Here is a 5,820-nt window from a genome sequence, read left to right as displayed (position 1 = left end):
TAGGGACATAAATTGAGTAAATTACCAAGTGGCTCTATTTTATCTTCCAATCTCAATTTTACCAACTAAGACAAATTAGGTCCTGTTTATCTTCCAATCTCATTGGTTACTCCGGGACTAACGAACGGGAGCGCGATAAGATTACTTTCTGGTCTCATTTTATCTTTATATTCCCTTAAGGGAGTTACTACCTAAGTTCTTAGTTCTATTCAAACTAGTCCAATTTGTTACGGTTTAATCCTTTGTCCAAGAAATGTTAGTTACCTACATCTCCATCAACCAACCTACTTTAAGGTTTAACTACTCATGCTCAAAGTAAAGACAATAAACATAAGCATGGAAGACAAGGCAGCCATGAAAGTAAAGCTTGAGAAAAATATAAAAGTTGAGATTTTTATGCAAGAAAACTTAAATAGCATGAAACCTAAAGCATTTAATAGAGAAATCTAAGGCAAGAAACGTAAAAGGAACAACATTTAACAGATTAGAATTAAAATAAAATAAAATACATTAAAATAAAGCTTAAAGAGGCTTGAAAGCAATGTACAATGACTAAAAATGTAAACAAACCTTAGGTATAGTGTTAACTAACTTGACTAACACTAAGAAATATAAAAACTAGAAGTAAATGTAAAAATAAATAAAATCTAATCTAAGGTAGAAGAAGAGAAAAACTAAAAAAACCTAGAGAAAACTAAACCTAAAACTAAGTTAATGTGTTTCTCACTCCTCCTCAGCAATTTTTGGCTATTTTGAAGTGTATTTTGATGACTTTTCGATACCAAAAATGCCCATACACGAGCCTTGTGTGATTGGTGGGCTAGGTAGACAAAGGTTGCCCTTTTTGTCCAAGTTTGTCCCTTTGACTAAGGTGATATCGCGATACCTAGAAGAGGATATTGTGATATCTCAAGTAGTGTTGAAACTTGTAGTCTTCATTGGGAGAAGGATATCGTGATTCCAAAGGGGATATCACAATACCACTAAAGGGAATCCTTGATCTTTTACACTGTTGGAGGTATCATTATCTCAAGGGTTAGATATCGTGGTACCTTTGCTCGACGTCTCGTTCTCACTTTTTTTCGACCTTTGTCGCATTCTTACATTACTCAAACACACGTTAGGCCTCCAAACGGACTATTAGTCAATTTGGGAAAAAAATAGACAAAAAGAGACATTTTCACTTATTACCTGAAAATATGAAAATAACGAAAAACTATGCTAAAAACTCTATTTTCCTGAGAAAAAGCTCATAAGTGCATCGAAAATGCCTAATTTTCCATATCGATTTGTGAAAGATAAATAACACCTATGAGTGAGCCTATCAATTGATCGAGAACATGGTGATGAACTCATATATGTGGTTAAATGAATGTTTTTCCTATAGCCAAAAGCCTCGACAACTAAAGTGGTCAAGGGAGACGATAAATGTCAACAAATTTTGGAAAAATTATATTGTCTAGAGACCACTATCAAGCTATCAATGAATGATGTCGCTCGAAGCTAAACATCGTACCTAGAGTTTCAATCGAAGGAATTAAATTACTTGGGGAATAGGGGTAGAAATCCTTATTCTAACACATACAACCCCAGTTGGAAATACCATTTGAATCAAAAGTGGGGAGGCAATCAAGGTAGTGGAAACCCAGCTCTGAATCGACCAAACCCTCCATATCAACCACCGCATGTACAAAGATCTCAAGAAATATCAGTTGGTAATGAACACGTTGATTGTGGTCAAAGTTTGGACCAAATAAAAAATGAGATGCAACTTATGAGGTCCGACATACAACACGTGAATACCGAATGTGCACAAACTCACATGAACAATGCACTTCAAACCTTCCAATTTCACCATAGAATTTTAAAATTTAGGGCAGTGTCATGACACCACATTCAACTGCCATGAAATTGCACTTCAAACCTAATTTTTTTTGCACATTCTACCCGTGTCGTGACACGAAAGTTCGAACTTATATTAATATTAAATTTTTGGTCTGTATCGCAACATCATACCTCCTGTTGTGATAGAGCAATTAAAACTCCAAAAAATAGGAACATTCAAAGTGTGGTGTCATGACACCAACCCTCAATGTTACGACACCGACCTCAGGTTTGCAGTTCCAAACCTTAAAATTCACATGACCGAATGCTTAGTATATATACTAAACAAATTTTTTTACCCTGATTGTAACATCCTGATTTCCGGGTTTTTTCGCGATTCTTGATATTTTAAGTAAGTTTCTAAAATTTGGCATGTGATTATGGAATTCATAATTTGGGTATGTAAATGGGCTTATGGAAGGCCGATGAGATGGCCAAAACCCGGGGGAATTTTTAAATTTTGGACTTAGGAGTTAGGGGCTCTGGCTAGGTGCCCTTATATAAAGTTGTGGGTAAAATGTATCACAAAAAGAGCTTTAGTAAAGTGGCAAGGGTGACGCCACTAAGCTCCTAAAAAGGTGGCGTGTGGAGCATAAGGGAAGACAGGGGATCGATTCCCTGTGTTGGCAAGTAAGAGTATTTATTTTTATGTGCAGAAAGGGTAAGTGTTGGAATCCAAGTGGATTCTGTAAGAGGAGAGTTTGGATCAAGTCAAATGCATGAATTAAGGAAGGATAAGGGGAGAGATTTTAGGGATTTGATATGAAGATAGAGTTGGCCGAATAAGGGAGATTGGAGGGGGCAATTTCGGCAGAGAGATTTAGTTAGGGATTTTCGGCACTTAGGTATTTTTGTGCCGTTTTCTCCCTGGAGGATTAGGCTTTTTCTCTCTTTTTCTTTTGCAGCCGAATCTACCATCTCTTTTTCCATCTTTTCTTCCTTCTCCTTCTTTCAAACCAGCCCACTATTCCCTCCATTCACCCATTGTTTCTTTCCTTTATCTCTACTTCTACCGAAATACTGTAAAAAGTCAAAATCAGTGAAGATAGGGGGGTGCCGATTCTTTGTGACCAGCAACCTTTTCTTTCCTTTTCAATTGTTGGTGTTCAACTCCTTTACCTTTTAGGCGTACGGATTCAAGAGAAGAAAGACTGTGGTAAGTGCTCGAACTCTAAACGATTCCTAGAGTAACTTTTGGCCAAAAGCCGAAACCCCTCTAGTTTAGGGAGGTGGTCGAATATGGGTATAGGCCTTATGGGGTCTTTTTTTAATATTTTTGTGGTTTATTTAGTAGAGGGGCAGCAAGGTGTAGTGTCTACTTGGAGTAGCTTGGATCACCGGAGTGGCTAGACCTAGTCATCAATCGCGGCAAGGTAAGATTCCTAAGGCCACTATAGATGGTGGCCGAATGTGTAAGTATTAATATTAGATGATTTTTGGTTTGGTTCAATTATGGGAAGCTGAATATTAACGATGGATTATAGGAGAAATCATGTAGGAGATCTCGTTGAGGAATATCGCTAAATAGGTGTGTAACGAACCCTCTTTCACGAGCTTAAAGCGATAAATGTCGAAAAGCCAAAATACTGAAATTCTGGCATTTTGAGGACTCGTGAGCAAGCGAACGCTCATTAGTTAGTTAGATTCGTTGAGATGATGATTAGGAACATTGGAAACGGTAAGAACATGATTTTTGGCATTCACGGTAAGTTGGGCCTCGAGGGGCTGCAATAGGGCCCAATAGGCTTTCGGGCCCATTTGGGTAAAATTGGTAGAAAATGGAAATCTGTTAAATTGCATGTTAAGACTGTTAATACTGTTATGGATATAGGCTAAATGGGCCTAGATGACAAAATCGGCTAAGTAGGGCCCATTAGGGGTTTTAAGCCCAATAACTCGGTTTCGCTAAAAGTGGGCCAGAAGTGCTGTTTAAACAAATGAATAGTTAGTAACTGATGATGAACATGGAAAAATCCTTAACTTTTTGGTAAAATTACGATATTACCCTTATAATATGAAAATGACGTTTTTGCCCTAAGTAAAAATGACCATTATACCCTTAGGGTTTAAACGTAAATTTTGATACATGGGATTTTAGTAAACATGGTATGTATGATATGCACATGACATGTATGCTATGCACATGATATGTATGATATGCACATGATGTATTCATAAATGTATTGGGTTGGGTTTTTATATGGATGGAGGAAGTGTAAAAGGGCTTATGCCCCAGTTATGATAAAGGGCTTTGCCCCAGTTATGATAAAGGGCTTATGCCCCAGTTATGATAAAGGGCTTATGCCCCAGTTATTAAAAGGGCTTATGCCCCAGTTATTAAAAGAGGCTAGGCCTCCAATTATATGATAAAGCAGCTATCTTGCCGTGGAGAGTTATGGCGGGGTGGGTCGAGTTAATCCCACATGGTGTGTTGGTTGGTACGGTGGAGAGTAGCGGATGGTGGGTTGAGTAGTCTCCCAAATGGGTTGCATTCTCTCATTGACATTACATGTGATATTGAAATGGGCCTATGGGCCATACTGTTTCTGATAAAGGCTTTGGCCCAGTAATATGAAATATGAAAAGGCTTCGGCCCAGTAATATGAAATATGAAGTGTGAAAAGGGCTATGGCCCAGTACATGTTGAGATTGGATTTGGGCTTAGGCCCAACAGTCACATCTTGTTTGGGCTCTGAAAGAGGCTTGTTGCACACTGAGTTTCCAAACTCACCCCCTTTCCTTAACCTCGCAAGTGAGCTTTGATGTGGGGACTTGGGCCAGAGGGGATTCAGAGTAGCCACGGTGATCGCCTTTGGACTTTTAAATAAGCGTTGGTTTTCATTAAATTTCCTTTAATTATTATTTATTTTGGGGTTGTAATAAGGCCATTTTAACTTTTCTTTTATTTCTTTTCGGGATTATTTTAATTTTAATAACTTTAAACCTGGTTGATAATTATTCAAATAGGCTAGACTTAGGACGTGTTTTCAAATTAGCTCAACGCCACGATTAATCGATTTATCAAAGGTGTCCACTTGAACAAATTTAAAACTCGATATAACAAAGTGTGGCTATGGTTGTGGGCATGTCTAGGATTAGATCCAATCAAAGAGCTTGGTACTTAAGCAGCCTTCATGGCTCACCTCATCTGTCTCGGATACCTACCTGGTGCCCAGCTTCCATACACTTTGTTAACTCAACAAAATATATGGTTTTTAAAACACTAAAATGGAACGTGGGTTTTCAACTCCAATATGGCACTTCAGATTCGGCCATAACGTCTGGGCCAGGTTTTGGGTGTTACATTTAGTGGTATCAGAGCCTAGGTTGCAACAATTCGGCTGTGGATCGGGTTCAAAAATTTTTCGTAAACTTAGGCTTAAGAAGGGTATTTTTGGAAATGATTTTTGAAAATTCTTTTCAGATATGTTTTACAGAGTATACATGTTAAAATGGTCCGAGTTTTTCTGTTTTAAATCAAGAGTTCAAAATAAAGGGTGTTTTCAAATCAAAGTTTTCAAATTTCTATTTTCGGTGATCAAAAACATGGTTTTCAAGTTTTGGATTGGAGAAAGAAGCGGCGCACTGAATCCCCGGCACCAAGTCTGTAAGTATATTTTCTTTACAATATATGATAATATATGATATTATGAATAGTGCTGACACTCCACTATGATGCTGTAGATAGGGTAAAACTGTGAAACGGTAGAAATGAGACTGTAGCTAGAATACGACGATACGAAAACAATTCTTGAACTACTACATTTCCATAAGACATTTTCTTAATAAATAGTGGAACATTATATTAATTTCATAAAATTCGTAAATCAGATAAGTCGATATGAGTACAAGAGGAGTTTGTGGACGAGGCCGCGGACGTGGTCGCGGAAGGGTGCAAGCTTAATCTTCATCCTCAGGGCATAGGCCAGCTGAGGA

This window comes from Gossypium arboreum, chromosome 7 (assembly GCF_025698485.1).
Source record: "Gossypium arboreum isolate Shixiya-1 chromosome 7, ASM2569848v2, whole genome shotgun sequence".
In the NCBI taxonomy this organism is placed as follows: domain Eukaryota; kingdom Viridiplantae; phylum Streptophyta; class Magnoliopsida; order Malvales; family Malvaceae; genus Gossypium; species Gossypium arboreum.
Note: the sequence above shows the minus strand (reverse complement) of the source record.